Source organism: Caretta caretta, chromosome 3, assembly GCF_965140235.1.
Source record: "Caretta caretta isolate rCarCar2 chromosome 3, rCarCar1.hap1, whole genome shotgun sequence".
In the NCBI taxonomy this organism is placed as follows: domain Eukaryota; kingdom Metazoa; phylum Chordata; order Testudines; family Cheloniidae; genus Caretta; species Caretta caretta.
This window is the reverse complement of record NC_134208.1, coordinates 176,563,547-176,585,581: the sequence shown is the minus strand read 5'-3', so window position 1 is coordinate 176,585,581 and position 22,035 is coordinate 176,563,547. Positions and strand designations below refer to the sequence as shown.

At 42.9% G+C, this 22,035-nt stretch overlaps 1 long non-coding RNA gene across 1 annotated transcript in view; it reads left to right on the top strand.

Moving 5' to 3' along the window:
* Positions 1 to 22,035, top strand: part of LOC125633552 (uncharacterized) — a 61,167-nt gene that overhangs the window by 1,370 nt on the left and 37,762 nt on the right. The gene's annotated exons all lie outside the window — the stretch shown is intronic.

Below are 22,035 nucleotides of genomic sequence, written 5' to 3'. Positions count from 1 at the left end.
AGTGCTTGATTAAGCTTTTAAATATTAGTATCACAAATGCGAGTTCAAAATGAGGGAGGCAAGGGGGGCATGGTGATAGTGCAGGTCACATCTCGAGAGAGTGAGCACTGGAGCATAAGTCTGCACAGGCCCTCTACTTACTGATCTTCCTTCCTCAGACTTATACAGTGGATTTAAAAAAAAAAAAGTAACCCTATTTTCTTGTTCAAATAAAAACAGCAATAAACTTTTTTTAAAAATTAAGCATGCTGATATTAAGTGTCTGCTGGGAAAATAAAGTACTACTGCTCAACTCCCATGAGTTCCTGCTATGACATTTTTCAAATTGTATAATTAAATAAGTGTCTGCTGTATCAAAACATTAAATAGGTTGTAGTGTGAGGAAATAACTATTTAGCATCTTAATTCCATTCATAATATCTAAATAATTCAGTATAATTTTTTTTTAATTAGACAACTCAAACCCAAAACATCTTTTCTTCAGAATAAAAATCACTTGTTTTCTTACACTTCACAGTAATGGAAATAATTTGGCATTTTGCCTATAATGGATTATTTCTCTGTTATTCAAAGCTTAGCAGTTTTGCCATGCCATTTCTTTATGCAACCTGTTTAAACAACACGTGCATTTCCATATTAGCAATACATTCTGCTCATCTGAAGAGAGCTACCCATGCTTCTACAGCAGCAATCTGATTATGTGGTAACAGTTTCTTATACAACAGAACCTACACAAAAGAAAACCGTAAATATTTAAAACCTAAATAAACTTGGTTAAACAGAATTTGTATGTACAGGGCTAAGTTTAGCCTTCAAGCGCTAAAAGAATGCAGCAGGATCAAAGAACCAGTCATTCATTCTCTAGATTAACTTGAGTTCTTGGTCCTTCACTGATTTTTGCTGATGGCACTGCTTCTCTCTATATCTGAAGATTCTTTACATGAATAAACAACTTGACTTCAGAGTCAGACAAGCAAAGAATTTAAAATACCCAGTAAAGCTCAGGTCTTACCCTTTGGCCTAGCCCTAGCAACGCTGTTCTAGATGGCCATAATGTGGCTGATTTGCAGCACACATTTCTTGCTCCTTTGACCAGCAGGGGCTGAAAGTAATACATTTCTTGCTCCTTTGACCAGCAGGGGCTGAAAGCAGTAATGGCCTGCTGAACAGTGACTCCCCAACATGACAGAGGAATGATGATGGACTTCAAAATATACCCTATTCTTTCCTTGCCCAGGACCATGGTAGCGATGATACTGCTATGTCATGGAGATAAGGAAAGAAAATACCTATAAAGGATTTTCAAGGTTGTCAGCCATGCATCAATGATCAGAATAAAAGAAGGGGGAAATCCTGGCCCCATTGAAATCATGAGAGTTTTGGCACTGACTCCGGAGGCATCAGGATTTCAGCCACAGATTCTATAAAATGGTTTTAAGATTACCAGAAATGACAGTATAAACAACCAGTTCTCAATCCTGGTGAACGGAAGAGGGAACAGATGTTCCTCATTTGAAAAGAGTGTTACAATTTTCAGCAAACCAAAACATATCCACCTATTCTAGGGGCCAAATATAAGAACATAAGAATGGCCATACTGGGTCAGAGCCAAGGTCCATCTAGCCCAGGGGTCTCAAACTCAAATCACCAGGAGGGCCACATGAGGACTTGTACATTGGCCCAAGGGCCGCATCACACACACACCCGCTGCCCCCGCTCCACCCCCACCCACTGGGTGCAGCAGGGGGGTCAGGGCAGGGAGTTGGGGTACAGGAGGGAGTGCAGGAGGGGCTCAGGTTCCAGCCCGGCGCCGCTTACCTTGAGCGGCTCCGGAGTGGCAGGGGTTAGCACCTGGGCCAGGGTAGGCTCCCTGCCTGCCCTGGCCATGGCCCCATGCCACGCTGCTGCAGGAAGTGGTGGGCACCCTATCCCTGCGGTCCTGGGGGGAGGGGGAGCAAAGAACTCCATGAGCTGTTCTTGCCTGTGGGTACCTCCCCCAAATCTCCCATTGGCCGGGAACGGGGAAGCACGGCGAATGGGAACTTCGGGGGAGGTACTCACAGGCAAGAACAGCTCACGGAGTTCTCTGCTCCCCCTCCCCCCGGGGCCACAGGGAAGTGGTGCCTGCCGCTTCCCGGAGCAGCATGGAGCCCTCAGCACCACGGGGTTAGCAAATCCACTGGCTGGATCCAAAGCCCTGAGGGGCTGGATCCGGCCCGGGGCCGTAGTTTGCCCATCTCTGGCCTGGAGATAGGGTGGGGACACGGCGCACTGGGGGTGGGGGGGCACGGGAAACTTGGAGGGCTGCAGGGAAGAATCCCGCGGGCCACGTGTTTGAGACCCCTGATCGAGCCCAATATCCTGTCTTCTGACAGTGGCCAATGCCAGGTGCCCCAGAGGGAATGAACAGAAAGGTAATCATCAAGTGATCCATTCCCAGTCGCTCATTCCAAGCTTCTGGCAAACAGAGGCTAGGAACACCATCCCTGCCCATCCTGCCTAGGAGCCATTGATGGACCTGTCCTCCAAGAATTTATGTAGTTCTTTTTTGAACCCTGTTATAGTCTTGCCCTTCACAATATCCTCTGGCAAGGAATTCCACAGGTAGATTGCGTTGTGTGAAAAAATATTTCTGTTTGTTTTAAACCTGCTGCCTATTAATTTGGTGACTCCTAGTTCTTGTGCTATGAAAAGGAGTAAATAACACTTCCTTATTTACTTTCTCCACAGTCATGATTTTATAGACCTCTATCATATCCCCCCTTAGTCATCTCTTTTCTAAGCTGAAAATTCCCAGTCTTATTCATCTCTCCTCATAGGGCAGCTGTTCTATACCCCTAATCATTTTTGTTGCCCTTTTCTGAACCTTTTCCAATATATGTTTTTTGAGATGGGGCAACCACATGTGAACACAGTATTCAAGATGTGGGCATACCATGGATTTATAGAGGCAATAAGATATTTTCTGTCTTGTTATCTATCCCTTTCTTAATGATCCCCAACATTCTGTTCACTTTTTTGACTGCCGCTGCACACTGAGTGGATGTTTTCAGAGAACTATCCACAATGCCTCCAAGATCTCTTTCTTGAGTGGTAACAGCCAATTTAGACCCGATCATTTTATATGTATAGTTGTGATTATGTATTTCAATGTGAATTAGTCTGCATTTATCAACACTGAATTTCATCTGCCATTTTGTTGCCTAGTCACCCAGTTTTGAGAGACCCTTTTGTAGTTCTTCGCAGTCTGCCTAGGACTTAATTAACTATCCTGAGTAGTTTTGAGTATCATCTGCACATTTTGCCACCTCTCTGTTTACCCCTTTTTCCAGATCATTTACAAATATGTTGAATAGGACTGGTCCCACTACAGACCCATGAGGGACACCACTATTTATATCTCTGCATTCTGACCATTTATTCCTATCCTTTGATTCCTATCTTTTAACCAGTTACCAATCTATGGGAGGACCTTCACTCTTTTCCCATGACAGCTTACTTCGTGTAAGAACCTTTGGGGAGGGACCTTTTCAAAGGCTTTTTGAAAATCTAAGTACCCTATATCCAACGGATCCCCTTGTTCACATGCTCGTTGACCCCTCAAAGAATTACAGTACATTGGTGAGTCATGATTTCCCTTTACAAAAACCATGTTGACTCTTCTCCAACAAATTATGTTCATCTATAGGTCTGACAATTTTGTTCTTTATTATAGTTTCAACCAGTTTGCCTGGTACTGAAGTTAGACTTCCCAGCCTGTTATTGCCAAGATCACCTCCTGAACCCTTTTTAAAAATTGGCATCACCGTAGCTATCCTCCAGTCACTTGTTACAGAAGCTGATTTAAATGATAGGTTACAGACTACAGTTAATAGTTCTACAATTTCACATTTGAGTTCCTTCAGAACTCTTGGGTGAATACCACGTGGTCCTGGTGACTTATTACTGTTTCGTTTGTCAATCTGTTCCAAAACCTCCTCTAAAGACGTCAATCTGCGACAGTTCCTCAGTTTTGTCACCTAAAAAGAATGGCTGAGGTTTGAGAATTTCCCTCACATCCTCAGCTGTGAAGACTGATGGCAAAGAATTCATTTAGTTGCTCCACAATGGCCTTTTCGTCCTTGAGTGCTCCTTTAGCATCTCAATCGTCCAGTAGCCCCACTGGTCGTTTCGCAGGCTTCTTGCTTCTGAGGTACTTAATTTTTTTGTTACTACTTTGAGTTTTTGGCTAGCTGTTCTGCATATTCTTTTTTGGCCTAATTCTATTTTTTTACGCTTCATTTGCCAGAGTTTTTGCTCCTTTCTGTTTTCCTCACTAGGATTTAACTTTCACTTTTTAAAGGAAAGGAGTACTTGTGGCACCTTAGAGACTAACCAATTTATTTGAGCATGAGCTTTCGTGAGCTACAGCTCACAAGTGAGCTGCAGCTCACGAAAGCTCATGCTCAAATAAATTGGTTAGTCTCTAAGGTGCCACAAGTACTCCTTTTCTTTTTGCGAATACAGACTAACACGGCTGTTCCTCTGAAACTTTTTAAAGGATGCCTTTTTGTCTCTCACTGCTTTTTACTTTGTTTAGCCATAGAGGCACTTTTTTGGTTCTCTTACTATGTTTTTTAATTTGGGGTACACATTTAAGTTGAGCCTCTATTATGGAGTCTTCAAAAAAGTATATATACACACACACCTTACTTTGCTATGCTGGGATTAAGTAGCATTTAAGGGAAGCTATCCATTTTACAGGGTTTTCACTTTTGGCACTATACCTTTTAATTTCTGTTTAACTAGCCTCCTCATTTTTGTGTAGTCCCCTTTCTGAAGTTAAATGCTACAGTGTTGGGCAGCTGTGGTTTTTTCCTCACCACAGGGATGTTAAATTGAATTATAGTATGATCACTATTACCAAGCAGGCCAGCTTTATTCACCTTTTGGACCAGATCTTGTGCTGCACTTAGGACTAAATCAAGAATTGTGTCTCCTCTTGTGGGGTTGCAGGACTAGCTGCTCCAAGAAGCAGTCATTTAAGGAGTCAAGAAACTTTATTTCTGCATCCCATCCTGAGGTGAGATGTACCCAGTCAATATGGGGATAGTTGAAATCCCCCATTATTAATTATTGAGTTTATTTTTATAGCCTCTCTAATCTCCCTGAGTATTTCAGTCACTATCACCATTGGCTGCTATATTATTAGAGCATTACTATCCATAGAGATTCTATGGTACAGTTTTGTTCATTTAAGATTTTTTACTTCATTTGATTCTGTACTCTTTCACATCTAGTGCCACTCCCTCACCAGCATGATCTGTTCTGTTCTTCCAATATATTTTGTACCCTGGTATTACTGTGTCCCATTGATTATCCTCATTCCACCAAGTTTCTGTGATGCCTATTATATCAATATCCTCATTTAATATGAGGCATTCTAGTTCACCCATCTTGTTATTTAGACTTCTAGTATTTGAAAACAAGCAGTTTAAAAAACTTGCCACTTTTTTGCTGTCTGCCATTACGTGATGTAATTGAATGGGACTTTGTTTTCATTTGACTGTTTCTCAGATCGTACCTGTATTGTATCTTCCATCCTCTCCTTACTAGGACATAGAGAATCTCCATTAATAGATCCACCCCAAGGCAGGTCTCTGTCCAAACCAGGTGCTCCTCCACATGTCGGCTTTCCCCCAGTTCTTAGAGCCGTTTTTAAGCTATGACCTTGTTAATTTGCTTCCATTTTGGTTTAGGTGGAGCCCCTCCTTCCTGTATAGGCTTCCCCTTTTCCAAACGTTTTCCCAGTTCCTAATAAATCTAAACCCCTCCTCCCTACACCATCGTCTGATCCATGTATTGAGACCCTGCAGTGAGACATGCAGGGCCAGTTAGGCAGAACTGGAAGCATTTCAGAGAATACTACCATGGAAGTCCTGGGCTTCAATCTCTTACCTAGCAGCCTAAATTTGGCCTCCAGGACCTCTCCCCTATCTTTTCCTATGTCATTAGTACCTACATGTACTCCAACCACCATCTCCTCCCAAGCACTACACATAAGTCTATCTAGATGTCTCAAGAGATCTGCAACCTTCACACCAGGCCGGAAAGTCACCGTGCAGTTCTCCTGGTCATTGCAAACCCGGCTAGCTATGTTTCTAGTGATCGAATCCCCCATAACTATTACCTGTCTTCCTAATAACTGGAGTTCCCTCCCCCAGAGAGGTATCTTCAGTGCCACATCTGAAAGGAGGATCCCAGCTATGGGATCATTTCCCTCTGCTCCAGTTGGAGGTGCTCTTTCCCTGAGACTTTCATCCTCCTTAACAGCACAGAGGCTGTCAGACCAAGGGTGGGACCATTCTACTGTGTCCCAGAAAGTCTCATCTATGTACCTCTCTGTCTCCCTTAGCTCCTCCAGTTCAGCCACCCTGGTCTCCAAAGCCCATACACGGTCTCTCAGGGCCAGGAGCTCCTTGGACCGAATGCACACATACACCACCTGCCCATAGTGCAGGTAATCATACATGCTATAGTGGGTGCAATAAACTGTATAGCGCCCCCTCTGTTGCTGGATTTCTGCCTGCATTCTCTTTTTATTCCTGCAGCTTGTTCCTTTGTTGGTGTTTTGTTTTAATCAGGGGGTGTTTTGGGGGCTTTAAGTGTAGCTAGCTCCCCCTCAACACTCCCCCTCAAAACTCCCATGTTAACTGCTCCTGTTCACTAGCTCCTCTGCTCATTTAGGGGTGGGCCCTGGTCTTCCTGAGTATCCCCGCCCCTTGGTTAAGGGCTGCTAAAGGGCTTGGGGTCAAAGCCTGGTTAAAAAGCTCTCCTTAGCAGGCTGCTAGGCTCAGCACATAGAGTCCCCCAAACAAACAGACCACATGGTATGTTTCAGTCAAGCACACCACAAACACACACTACAGAGAGACAAACTTACCCCAAGGGTCACATAATTGCTCCTCCTTCACCTGGAGAACTCCCTCACAAAACCTTTCAGTGCTGCTTATATGATTCACTATGTGAAAATAAAGCACTCTTCAGTACTCCTATATAAAGGAGAAAATTTCTCCCATGAAAAATCCTTGCTGGAGGCTGGTATTCAGACAGAGAAGTACAAAATTTTATTCTCAAATGCACTGTTACTCTTTTATATTTTTGGCATTATAAGGAGTTGAAAAGGCTACATTTGCTAACAGTGATATCTAAAAGATGCAGTATTTCCTATTCTAAGTGCACGGAAATACTGCCATATTTCAAGTACCACTGACTGTTTTAAAAAGTATATACTGTGGTTGTTTAATAAATGTAGTATTCTGTGCAAAGTACAAGCAATAGAACAAAATGACCAAATATTAAAAACGGACAGAAGCCCCAATGCAGCAACAACAGCTTGTCCTCTTGGCACAGATGGCATTTGTATTACTCTATATGTTTTTACTATGTCACATAGGTGCAATATAGCCAGATTAGGAGTGGCAGGGTCAACTGCCAGGGAAACACTCAGGAGAGAGGATACTCCATGAAGTGATCTCTGTAGAGCTTTGTCAGTGTACACTCTTTAAACAGATAGCAAGTCCAGGAAACTGCAGAGCATCAGGGGGTCAGGCTTGGAAACCAGACTATCCCTAAGGTCGGTGTATCCCTGCACAATGCTCCTGTGGGCTTCCTCCACAACACAGTGTTATAGGAACATGCTGTTACAAGCCATGTAGCCACGGGGTTTTTCCTGGCACCTGTGACTCATTCTTACTCTAATGGGATTGATGGTGCATAGGGTCAGTTACTGCTGGTTCCATACTGATTTCCAGCAGAAGTTTGTATGGTGCAAAGAGGAATATGAAGTAGACTGCATCTGCACAGGGCTTCTATGGCAGGGGTGGGCAAACTTTTTGGCCCAAGGGCCATATCTAAGTATGGAAATTGTACGGCAGACCATGAATGCTCATGAAATTGTGGGTTGGGGTGGGGCCAGAAAGGGGGCTCTGGGCTGGGGATGAGGGGTTGGGATGCAGGAGGGTGCTCCAGGCTGGGACCGAGAGGTTCAGAGGGGGGATCAGAGCTGGGGCAAGGGGGTCAAGGGTCCAGGCTCTGGGCGGCACTTACCTCAAGCTTCTCCCAGAAGCAGCGGCATGTCCCCCCTCCAGCTCCTATGTGGAAGCGCAGCCAAGCAGCTCTGTACACTGCCCTGTCTGCAGGTGCTTGGGGCAGGGGCAGCGTGCAAAGCCCCTTGGCTGCCTCTCCACGTAGGAGCCGGGGTGGGGGGGGAGGGGGAATGACATGCTGCAGTTTCCAGAAGTCACGCGGAGTGAGGCAAGACCCGGACCCTACTCCACAAAGGGAGCTTGAGGGCTGGATTAAAACATCTGGAGTGCCAGATGTGGCCCCTAGGCTGTAGTTTGCCCACCCCTGGTCTATGGCCTCCTGAGTCAGGAAAGACATTCAGAGATCTGCTTTCACTCCATACCCTCAGGGAGGTCTCTGACCCCAGTTGCTCCCATTTAAACTGTATAATTATAGAGCATCTCACCAGAGTGGAAATAATTTAAGTGTCTCAATATCTATCTTTAAATTTATATTCTTAATATTTCATTAAGATCAGTATGTGGCAATGAATTTCCTAGTTCTTTAACACCTGTTCCAAAGCCCACCGAAGTCAATAGAAAGGCTCCTATTTGCTTCAGCGGGGGGCGGGGTGTTCAATTTGACTCAGACAGAAAAGGGGCAGGGGGGAGAAGAGATTAAATCAATTGCATATTGAAATAAAAATCAGTAGTCTAACTTGTATTTAAACAATACACAATGAAACAGACAAATCTGAAATTTCTATGGGTTCCCTTCAATGCTTCTTAATCCCAGCATAGCAAAGTAAGGTATATGCACACACTTTTGAGAACACAATTTTATGTAACCAGACATTCAAATCAATGTATGCAATGTGTTTATTTGAACAAAACTAGTATCTGAAATACATGTATTTACAGTACTCCAGAGAGAGACATGCTAACAGTATATATATTTGCTTAAAATGCAGTGGAAAATCATGCAGACATGATTTTCAAACATGTAATGATTCTAGGTCAGTACTGCAGAATGCCGAGGCCCAGATCCTCAAAGATATTTGGCCTCCTAACTTGATGGATGTTAGGAGCCCAAATACTTTTGAGGATTTAGGCCCAGTGCCCTCTATGGAGTGCGCAGCACACTCAATTCCCACAAATTAAGTGGGATTTGAGGGTACTCTGCACCTTGTGGGGATGAGCCCCTCCCAAACCTCTTCTTTTTTAAAGTTCTAAACCATAATTTTTAGAATATATCCATTGCACACTTTTCACAAAGGATTACATTCATGAAAAGGTGTTTTAAAATTAAGCCATTTTTGAATTAGCCAAGTTCCAAATTATGTGGAAAACTTCAATGCTATGAAAAGAATTGTGAATCACAACTTTATTGAAAGGAGCACCAGGGCTGTGCCCCTACACATGCTTTTATTTCTTATTTTTAAGATGGCTTATTTTGAGAGGCTTGGGGACCTCTTGGATGAATTTTTGTCCCCATTCTCTTCCTTTTCTTGCCTCATCACCAGACAGTGCAACACTGTATCACAACATAATGCTGACACCTGAAGTGACAACAATCTAACCCAGTGAGCTTTTATCTGTTTTTACCACTGGTGGCAAAGGTAAGTTTTTAATTAGGTTTTGTCCTGTTAGCCCTGCAGAGCCAATCCCTGGGGAGGAAAAGTGGGACACAGCATGGCATAGCGCAGTGTTTCCCAAACTTGGGATGCCACTTGTTCAGGGAAAGCCCCTGGCGGGCCAGGCCGGTTTGTTTACCTGCTGCGTCCGCAGGTTCAGCCGATTGCGGCTCCTACTGGCCACGGTTTGCCGCCGCAGGCCAATGGGGGCTGCGGAAAGTGGCGTGGGCCAAGGGACGTACCGGCCGCTGCTTCCCGGTGGCTTCCCGGTGGCACGATGGGGATAATGACACTCATCTACTTTGTGAAGCCCTCGAAGTTCTGTTCTCTTCTGGCTCATGCCACAATTGTTAACAGAGATATAGATGCAGAATATTTATTACTGGTGACCTGTTACAGAAAAAGAAAAGCTTGAATAGTTAGCAGGGTTGGCAGCTAATTAAAATAATCTTTACTTATAAATAGGGCAAGTCTGATATGAAATTCAAAGAGAGCTGATGCCATTTTGACAGTCATTTTTCAGACTGTGGGTCATATCAGCTAGCCTAGATCAGCATTGCTGCACTGAGTTCACTGCACATTCTATAAATCACTTCAGGAAAACCTTTTAAGTAGGTCCAGTCCTGTAGTCTTCACAGAAACAGAGCTCCTGTTGAAAGGACTCTACAATCAAGCATGAAAATAGTATTTCAGGGGAGAGGTTTGTGATTTTTTAAGAAGCTTCAAGATACAGAACGCACACCTTCAAGAAATTACTAAACAGATAAGCTCAGTCATTTTAAGGCATTGATTACTTACAGGCACATTCCTGACGTTTCAGCCATCACACACCCTTGAGAAAGGCCTGATGGCCAAAATGCTGGGAATGTACCTGTAAATATTAAAAGGCTTAAAATTACTGAGTTTCTCTCTTCACCTTTTTTGGAAGGTGTGCTTAATCTATGTTGAAAAATTCACAATATTGCAATGATCACTGCAATAATGTATGCTGAGGATGTCTTAGTGCTACAAGAAAGGTGAAGTATTTAAACTTGCCACAACAGTCTCACATGATTATTTCTTCTATGATAATTACTGGTTTGTCTTTTACAAGTTTGTTGCATTAGGATCTATTTAAAAAGAAAGATGGTGACTAATGAATATTGAAAAAAAATCCCCACATAGTGTTGGTAAAGCTTACCTGATAGAAGACCAGGAATTGGAGCAGCATGTGTGAGGTTTATGTAACTTGTTGAATGAAGAAGGGTTTATTCTCCTGTCTTTCTGCAGATTATCTAGTGATCTTGTGCTTTCTGGTTAGACTTAGCATAAAAGATTGAACTGTTGAAGATTATAGATAATGCTTTTGGAAACAAGGGCCCTAATCCATCAACACATTTAAGCATATGCCTAACTTTAAGCATTGAGTAGTTCCATTGTAATCAATGGGACTATTTATATGCTTAAAGTTAAGGACATGTTGATTCAACATGTTTAAAGCACCAATTAAAAGGAGCTAGTTACATAATTTCTAAAACATATGTTTGCATCAAATGTTTTGTAGGATACCAGCATTATAACTATTTAACTGCATTAAATATGAATAATGAAGAAAGCTACTTTTCTTTCACAGTTATAACCTTTATCTGCTGAAAACCTTGTGATCCTTCTGGAGGAAAGGCACCATATAAGTGTAAAATTACACACTTCATATCGCACTTTGAAACCAGCCATCACTGTAAATATTATTCTAGCTCTCAGTGCACCAGCATGATGTTGAAGCAGCATGTAGCCTCCTTCTGCCTCTTGATGTGATCTCCACTGAAGGACACATACATGCAAGTACTTCTGTAGTACTGCAGGCTTCTTTGTGAGGCAAAACCAGAGACATTTAACAAGTGGGGAGTTCAATTCCCTTCAGGGTTAATAAAAAGAGCCACCACTTAAAGTTGCTGTTCACACATGAGTCTATCTTCAAACACTGCTAAAGTATAAAGTCACCACCACCCCTCAATCCCCAAGAACAGTGCTCTTGCTAGAGGAAGTGGAGCAATATTGTGTGAGGATTCCACCACCACTGCAAGAGCCGTGCAAACTGTAGAGGTGTTCAGAGCAGCATGAGGAAGTAATGAAGGATTCCTCCAGTAATAAAGCTGCTGCCTAACCCTGTAGCCTTTACTCATGTGAGCAATTTTTTATTCACAGCAGGTGAAATTCACTCCTGTGTAGAACAGTAGATTTTCAAATGTGCCAAGGGATTAGGATCACACATGCTATTGATTTTCAATGGAATGTATGCTCCTAAATCCCGTCAGTGCTTTTGAAAGGGTCTTTCCGAAGGTTTCAGTGATGCACAGGCCTGCACTGACTCTTTGCACAAGGCTGAATTTCACCATTAAGTGGATCCATTGACTTAAATTGAGGGACAAATGGGGACAGGAGCAAAGAACTCTATCACCATAATTCTAGTCCTGAGAGACAGGTCCCTAGTAATCTGTGTAAATAGAGTTGGGTGGCTTTTATTCCCCAGAGGTGCTAATTTAGCATAATTAAGAGCCTAACAAATTTTAGTTTTAAAATGGAGACGTGTTTAAATGACAGAAGTTTAACAAAGCCTCTAAAAAGCTATAAACTCCCCCATGGTTTTATTCTGTGAATATAAAAGTGACAAATTTTAAATCTGAAATGCACAAAAGGCTTCAGGGACTCAGATGCTGAGCCTGATACAAGCTTTTGTGGTCAAGGAACCCTCCTGATAACATGACAGTCATTGTCAGTACATTATAATTGTTGCCTTTGAAATGGTCCTGCAGTGCTACTGCAATTCCAATAGCCAGCCATTTATTTCATTACTACCTCAGAAAAGAAAGAGAGCCAATCCCACTTCTGTTGAAATCACTGGGGGGTTTTGCCAAGAAACATAGGAGGAGGAGGATCAGGCCCAAAGATGCCAATATACTACTTCAGTTGTATCTAGAAAAATCGAAACCTTTAAACTACATGAGGTGGTGATGTTCAGACTCCATCCATATATTTTAGAGTCCCTGAATATTCCATTAAAGTGGGCCTCTGATTGCCTCTTACCAGCTCTTATCATGGAAAGACTTGCAGGCTCTTAAGCCCAGAAGGAAGTGATGATGTTTGCAACATTGATTGTAAGTTACTTACAAGGAGATAGGGTGATGGTCCTGAAAGTAACTAACTATATATTCTTTTTCACTGCTGGGGTGTGCTGCATTATTTGGAATGACACACCTATTATCTAAATTGAAATTGGTTGTCTTCATTACATTCAGTTATATTGTGTAGTTTATGATACAACACATGAAATTACATTGCAAAATGGGAGGTTTTGTAAAATAAGATGAGAGAAAGCTGGAGCCAATGTGCCACAAGTCACCCACTCTTTTGGGATGAGAATAAGGACATTCCATAAGGAGTTGAAAAGCAACAGAGCACCATTTATCTAAGATTATTTTAAATGTTACATTTCAGAGTTACTTTGGTTTAGGAAAGGGGATACTTTAGCCTGTGTGATGACTTAAGTCCCGAGTTTCACCACCCTAAAAATCAAAGGACCTAATCTGTTGGAGTTGTGCTAATTTAAACCAGGAGAGAATCCATTTCAAGTGATTTTTTAGTTTCACTGTTGCACATTCATAACTTCAATTGATCTAAATAGGAATTATTCATAGGTATTAACAAAAAGGACACCAAAGGCCCTAATTCTGATCTCATGCCAGTTTTAACACTAACTATTGACTTCAGAGTTACTTGTAATTGACACCAGCCTTAAGTGCAATCAGACTCCAAATATTTAACTATTCTTCTGTGTTAGGTCCAAAGAAATTGAAAATGCAGTTAGGTAAGGGCCTGATCCAAAGTCCATCTAAGTCAGCTAAAAGATTCCCATTGACTTAGATGGACTTTGGATCAGGCCCTAAAGACATTACACATTTTAGATATGTTGGTTATCCACCTAGGACAATCCTACTGTTAAACTTCAGAATAGCGTTACTTTGATAGTGATGCTTTGCACAACTCTTAAGGCAGTGGATTTACAACAGGGAAATGGATTTATGTTCTGCATTTTAGAAAGATACAGTGAGAAAAGGAAGGGGCGAGGGAAAGTTTGTTTTTGTTTTCTCTCTTTTTTTTTTTTTTTTTTTTTGATAGGTAGGGAGGCTTCAGGCACCTACTTAAAACCACCAATTACATTTTTTAAATAGTGGAGCTAGTTAGGCCTGTATGGCTCCAAAGCTTGGCAAGCCTGACAGGCTTGGCAGGTTTTTTCCCCCCCTCTAACTGTGCCATAGAGCCTGAGGCAAATAATAGCATTCCAGACTTGCCCAGCTTCAGAACTCAACAAAGAGCAAATACGTATACCCACAATCAAGTTTTCAAAGCCATGGATTTGGATTTAGCCATATGAGTTCTACAAGTGCCATATGAAGTTGTGTGGCTAAAACTCCATGTCCTGCTTTGAAAATGTAACAGTAACTTAGCAGAGCTAGGCTATGCCAGCATTCTTAAGCAGCATTCTCCATCAAATCCAGTGGGAAATTCCACTTAAGAATTGATGGTACAACATTGTCTATATTTAACAAACACTGAGAGTGGGATTTCTACAAGTGCTCATTGAGGCCTAATGCTCAAGTTGACTCTGATGGGAGCAGAATTAGATCAATGCTTTTTGAAAATGCCACCCTAAGTGTAACACTTGCTGCCTTTGGGCTCATTGATATAAAGCTACTGCTTCTCCTGGGGATGGCAGGGTTACAGTGAAACTCTCCATTCTCTAAATCTGTCTCCACTTCATCTGATTATCCAGCCATGTTGAGTTCTTCTTAACATCTGATGATGATGTCATACAAAATGGCTGGCTCCCCAAAAACAGCACTGGAAAGATTGTAAGGTTGTAAATTGAGGACCAGGCTAAAAGAGCATTCTTTCTTTCAGCAGTACTAAAATGCAAGCAATAAGGGCAACTGTATGTTTTACTTAAACCAAGATCCCTTCAATGGCTCCACCTGAAATCAATCAAGGAGGCTAATTTTGAATTGCTTATTTGACTAAGTGCTCATATGATTTAGCTTGTTCCATGGTTACAGGCACATAAATGACTTTAGGGGATCTTATCAATAAGCTTAATTTTCACTGTTCACAACAACAAGATTTGTTTGCTATTTTATTAATTTTCATGCCCCTATTTATGTTCTAGCTCTCTACTTACTAAAAGTATAGCGATGAGGAAACCGCTAGTGACTGTACTCCTACTTTCAGATCATTCCTTTTTGAATGAAAACAACTGAAACAAAAATTGAGGTCTAAGTTGTATCTGTTGATTTATACTAGAAACTCTACTTTTACAAAGTAGATTGAAAAGGGATATTTCTACCTACATAATATCCCTGCCTTGTCATCACAAGGTCAATTTCACAAACTGGATTATCCATTTTAATTATGCAAGGGGATTTACATTTCTTCTGTAGTACAAGGTTACATATTTTAAGATCACTTGTAACATTGACATTAACGGTACTCAGCACCTGGCAGCATCAGGCTCTACCTGACATATCTTCATGGATAAACTTGTGTTACATTGGAGCCAACTTTGTGCTCAGTTCTGCAGGGTTGTTTGGCACCTTCAGCTCCCATTAAATTCATTGTTGACTTAGACCAGGGGTGGGCAAATTACAGCCCGTGGCCACATCTGGCCCACCAGATGTTTTAATCCAGCCCTCGAGCTCCCGCTGGGGAGCAGGGTCCGGGGCTTTCCCAGTTCTGGCACTCCAGCCAGGAAGTGAGATCAGGGGTTTGCCCCACTCCGTGTGGCTCCTGGAAGCAGCCGCATGTCCCCCCTCTGGCTCCTATGCGTAGGGGCAGCAACGGGGCTTTGCACTCTACCCCCTCCCCAAGCACCTGCGGACAGGGCAGAGTACAGAGCCACCTGGTTGTGCCTCCACGTAGGAGTCTAAGGGGAGACATGCTGCTGCTTCTGGGAGCTGCTCGAGGTAAGCGCCACCAGAGCCTGCACCCCTGACCCCAACCCCCTGCCCCAGCCCTGATCCCCCTCCACTCTCCAAACCCGTCTGTCCCAGCCCAGAGCACCCTCCTGCACCCCCAACCCCTCATCCCCAGAGCCCGCACCCCCAGCTGGAGCCCTCTCCCTCCTGCACTCCAACACCCTGTCCAAGCCTGGAGCCCCTTCCCACACCCTGAACACCTCATTTCTGGCCCAACCCCATAGCCCACACCCCCAGCCAGAGTCCACACCCCAATCCCCAATTTCGTGTGCATTCATGACTCACCATACAATTTCCATACGCAGATGTAGCCCTCGGGCCAAAAATTTTGCTCACCCCTGACTTAGACCCTTATTTTGTGACTGATTTTCAAATCAGCTGAGGGGATGTGAATGCCATTTCAATAGAAACTGGGCATCAAAATCCTTTTGTGGCTGAGATTTTTCAAAGCTATCTAAGTCAACCACATATTTAAGAGTATATTGATTGGGCAAGAGAACAGTGGAGGAAATAAGTACTGAACATTTTTCCTGTTCATGGGCTTGCTCAGGGTCACATAAGTATTTATTTTACTTTCTTCTGTATTACACATCATCCTAGTACAGAAGATTAATTTGATTTACCTCGTACCTTGAATTAATTTTATAAAATCATCAAGAGTAGACAAGTCCCACATTTAGGTGAAGCAATCTGATCACAGGAATCAATAGAAGATCCATTAGATTTATTTTTCCCTGAAAGCTAGGGTTGGCAGAAGTTCTCTCCTACAGCCCTGGGAACACTACCCTTTCACTGAAACCTCAGTAGGATCTTCTGTCCCCATTCCTCTTCAATCACACCAAAACCCAAAGACCCCCAGCACCAACCTATGTTGGTCACTTCCCACCCCTCTTTTTATGACAGGGCCGTTAACTAGCAGCTCTCTTGTGCTGCAGCAGCCTTCAGAAGGCATGCTGATTTTCCACTGAATCCTCCATCTGCCCTCCAGCTCTGCCCCAACCAGTGCAGCTTCCCTATGTCTGGGCCAGGCTCCCCCTGTTCTGCAGTCCACAGGTACTGCAGAGAAAGGACCAAAGCAGGCAGAAGCTCATCCACTGCAAGTTGGCACCACAGCTACAGGCTCCTGCTTACCCAGCAAGTGGGCATAACTGCCCCTGTTGGCTAGAGGCTGCAAATGAAGCTTCCTACTGCCCAGTCAGCCTGGTAAACAGCTCATTGCATACAACTAGGGAAAGTGAGCCACGCTGTTTAGTACTGTTGCGTCGAACAGCCTCAGCCTCCTCTCTGCTCCCTTCCCTTCAGGGCCAGCCAAGATTTGAGGGGGAGATGGATATGTGGGGGAGGCACGGTTTTCTGGATTTTTCTTCCATTAAGTCCAGTGTTGCAAACTTTTACAATTTCTTCACAAGTCCTGTGCTAGTTGCTGTTTTCCTTCAAACCCCAGCTCCTGAGGCCATGTAATTTTGAAAAAAAAAAAAAAAAATCTTACTTTCTTTGAAAAAATTAATGGTAAGTTTCTAGTCCTAATAGTTGCAAAGAAAAACTAGAAAAAAGGAATCTTAACTCAAAAAAATAGGCAAATAAAAAAAGAACTCAAAGTATTATTTTAAGCTTGATTTCATGATTTCTGAGTGCATAGGTTAACAATACTGTACATTTTAAAGGGTAACTTATTTTAAAAAAAGAAAAGACATGGGGCCTGAGTCTGATCTCACTTACACAAGTAAGAACCAGGAGTAATGCCATATTAAGTCAATAAAGTTACTGTAGTTGTCACCTATTCTTGCAATTTTATTGAGAGAATCGCAATTTTGGATGCATTTCTTTTAAGCCCCAGCTCCTAGAAATCAAGATTATACAAGAATCCCAGCTTTCATTTTAAAGAAGTGAAATGAAGTTTTAGCCTTCATGGTTGTGAAGGCTATCCTGAAAGTGACCTGGGTGCTCCCTAAGGGCCCAGAAACCAGCAGGGACATTAAACCCCCAAAGTTTATTTTGTTTAAAAAAATTGCATCTTTTTGAATGCTTGAAATTGGCAATACTAGCACTAGATCGGAATCAGGTCAGGTTTCTCCTTTGGGCGGGAGGAAATCTCTATATACTACTGTGGAAAACTGACTCACCACCAGGCGTGACCTCGCTGCTCTTTCATCTTTATTACCCCTCTACCAGAAGTTGTTCTGGTCCTGTGGTAGTCTGCCTTTTCTCACAAATCAGCCTTCTTGCTAGGTCATGTTTTAGTTCCATTTCTTCTAGGTGGAGAGTCCAGCACAAAATCCAGTGTTTTTACTTCTGATCCTGTGGTCATTACAGCCATGTCTCAGGGTTTTAAGTTATCCTTCTGGCAGGGAGCATCACACCACCCTCTGAGTGGCTAGCAACAGAACCCAGGCCCACGCTTTATATTGGGTTCCAGTTCCAGCCCTGTAATGAGCAGACAAGGTCTGTCTCTTCTAACCCTTCCTAGGCTTCTTATAACCTCAGCCAGCCTTTCCCACCTCTAAGTTCAAACTTCTTTCAGGCCCAGGACTTGTATGGCTCCCCCTTGGAATCCTACAACAAACCCCAAAGCACAAGTACGAACTTAAACCAATTTCTACCTTCCTCGGACTTTGCCTTTCATGACTGATGGTCCCTTTACTCTGTTGAATTGAGGAACACTTCCCAGGGTTCTCTCCCTAGAGGTCCAGAGCCTAAGCTTTTATCAGTACCCACCACTAGCATTTGCTCTATTCCAGTGGCTGCTCTATGTCTCTATCCTCAAAAGAGTATCCCAGAGTCACGTGTCACCTCACCTTAATTTGCTCAGTCTAGAAAGGCACCTTGGGATGCCATTTCTTCACTACCCCCTACTGCTCCAGCCTTCCTCTCTTTATAATCACCACCAACAACCGACCAATGGGGCTTCATCTTTAATTAGGCCTGCCTACATCCCCTAGGTGAAACCAGGTGTCTTAGGCCCACATGAAGCCTTTCACCAGCTGTGTGGGGTAGACATCTTATCACAGCTATATATGGTACACAATTAAGCAATGAGGCAGAGATCCACAAATATAAGTAGGTGTCTAAATCTTTGATCTACAAAACTCCCAATCAGCTGCTACTTAACTCTGTAGGCACCTAGACTCATTTGGCACCTACATTTTCAGGGTGAAAGTTCCCTAGGCACCTAGGTTTCTGCCAATGGCTATTTAATTATTTAGCCAAAGTTGCACAGCTTTAATAGGAAAGACTTAAAGCCCCCTACCCAACCAGGCTATCCCATAGCTCAATGGTTAGAGCACTCTCCTGAAGGATGGCAGATTCCCATTCAAATCTTTTCTCCTTATCAAAAAGAGTGGGAAATTAAAACCAGGTCTCCCACATCCCAGGTCAGTGCTCTAATCACTAGGCTCAAAGTTATAAGGTCATCACTGCAACATTCTGTTCAGAGCACCCAGAACTGTAAGCCACTGTATTATTCCTCTGCCTCAGAAAGTAAGAGCTTTGCTACTGGTAAACTACGTGTCAACTCCCTGACATTCCAGTCTGTCCACCTTGCCAGCAAACTCCTTGAGACTCTGCCAGTCTAACCCTTGCCAGTAACAATCAGAGCCATCTCCCTGCCACGCCCAGTCCCTCTGAATGGACTAGGGTGACCAAATGTCCCGATTTTATAGGGACAGTCCCAATATTTGGGGCATTGTCTTATATTGGGGCCTACTACCCCCCACCCAACCCCCAATTTTTCACATTTGATGTCTGGTCACCCTACTGGACACTCACAGAAATTATTACGTTCCCTGCCTCCAAAGCGATAGAGCACAACAACAACCTATTAGCTTAGCTGAAGACTCACAGTTTAATATAACAGCACCCAAACAGGTTATAGTAAAACTAAGAATAAGTTTATTAACAAGGAACAGAGATTTAGGTAGTACTACACAAGAGAAAAAGAGACTGTATAGTTACAAACAAAACAAAACACGCTTTCTAGTGCCTCAAACTTAATTTTAGCAAGTTACAGTCTTTGCCTAAGCAGTTTTCTCACTTACACCAAGTTACCAGCATTTTTAGCCTTCCTGACCAGGGTATCCAACTTTCACAGGCTCAGAGGGTGCTGTCCCCATGTCCCCTAAATGATGGACAGCTAAAATGACTTTTTGCTCCCCTTATATTACCCAAAGTCCATTGTCTCTCCTCAAGAGCTGGGAATGCATACCCAGGTATGTTTACTAAATTGTATCCTTTGCTACTCGTTAGTTTGATGGCTTCGTTTACGCTGTAAGTAAATGTACTTTAATTGTCCTCTGTCAGTAATCAAGCCAGTCAGACACACAAATACACATTCATTTGTTTAGGGCTCCATCTCCCAAACACATTTTAAGAACATATTTCCAGCACACACATAAAACTGTTTGTACGTGGCTCATATGTACATCACACAATTATTTTCAGGACGAGCATGTCACCAGTTTACATATGATACCTTACATGACACTTTAGATACCCCCAAGTCACTGCTGTCATAATATGTAATGAGTTTGCCCGGCCTGATATGAGTTACAGTATGGTTGGCCCTCTGCCATCTGGCATTGATAGGGTTCCCAGCAGGGCCGGCTCCAGGCACCAGTGTTCCAAGCAGCTGCTTGGGGCGGCAGTTAGAAAGGGGCAGCAGTTCCTCCGCCCGTGGCGGCAATGCGGCGGCAGCTTCTCTGTTCCGCCCAGCGCCACAGCAAATCGGCGGCAGCTTCTCCCTTTTGCCATCCACGGCGGCTGTTTTTTTTCCACTGCTTGGGACAGCAAAAACTGTAGAGCCAGCCCTGGTTCCCAGAGTCACAATCGCCATCTCCTTCTCCTCCTCCAACTGTTTTGCATGGAGCAAGGCAGGTGCCTAACTCATTTTCACAAGACATGACTTAGTGCCTAAGACACCTGACTCCAGGAGATGGGTTCCCAGCTGTTGTTTATAAACAGAGATGGGCACCTATCTCCAAGGGAGAGGCAGGGCTTAGGATACACTCATGTCATCAGCACCTCCCATTGGCTAGTTTAGCCAAGAAATCACCTAATGAGCTGACTTTTGTGTATCTCTCTCTTCATTCACTGTATAGAAACCCTAGGTGACTAACTCAGGCTTTGTGGCGCTCCAAGTTTTTAAAATGATTATCTACGTGCCTGAAAGCCTAAGTCCCTTTGTGGATCTGGGCCACAGTCTCGCCCATAACCCTTTCATAAGATCAGACAGACTTAGCAGTGATTGAGGATAGGATCCAGGGAATTTCTGGGGCTATCACTCCTCAAGATACATATTACAATGCAGGACAGGTTCAACAGTATTTGGCAAATTGGTAATTCAATGAATTTCACCATTTTTAGGTGAATGATTTATCCTTTGAACTTAGTATTCAATAGGCACAAGAACACTGTGAGAGCTGCTATATTGCAAATAACAAAATTATTACAATGAATCATAAGGCAAACTGCTTAAGAAGTAAATGCCCTAGTCATAAGATCAGTTGGCATTCTGAGAATATAAGTGGTATTTATATGTGCCCAATGAATGTGGAATTACTGTGGGGTATTTTTGTGTGCGTGTGCAAATTTTAGAGTGTGCAGGTTTTTTATATTTGATTTTGAATATTAAGGACCCATATAATGTCATCTTTCCATGCATGGAACTCTGAGAAGTCATTAATTCCTCACATGGATGATTGATTAATTAATATTGGTAAAGCCCTTGGAGCTTCTCAGATTACAGGCCAAATGCAAGTGGAAAATAATGCATAATTCAATAGTGGTAATGGATAATACATTATTATAATTATTTATCATCATTACCACCAAAAGGAAATTGTACATAAAATGGATGTCAAGAAGGATAGTTCCCTGAATTTTGACTGATTTGTGCAATTATGACGATAGAATAATTTTGTCCATTTGGGAAGAACCCCTGAAATGGGTTCCAGCACTTTAACCTAACTTCTTGTTCCCTCTTGCTTACGATATAATGTTGAAAAAGCAAAGTTTTCAGGGAAAGCATTCTTTGCTGATGGAATAATACACCCAAACCTGATATGAGTACTGCTGAAGTTCTCATATTGTCTCAAAGAGAAACTATTCCAGTTACTGAGACCTCAAATCTATTTTCAGATTTCCTTCATCACAAAGTGTGATAGACCTTGGCCAGTTGGGTTCAGCAGAGGAGCCGTATTGGGATCCAGGAAGTGGGCGGGCAAAGCCCACTGCTAAAGGATCCCCCCCAGCCTAAGGGGGGGGCCACAGGACCTGGAAATCAAATAATTACGGGGGACAACTAATGAAATAACAGGGACAGGACTGCGGTCAAAGGGTCAAATGAAGGGAACCAGA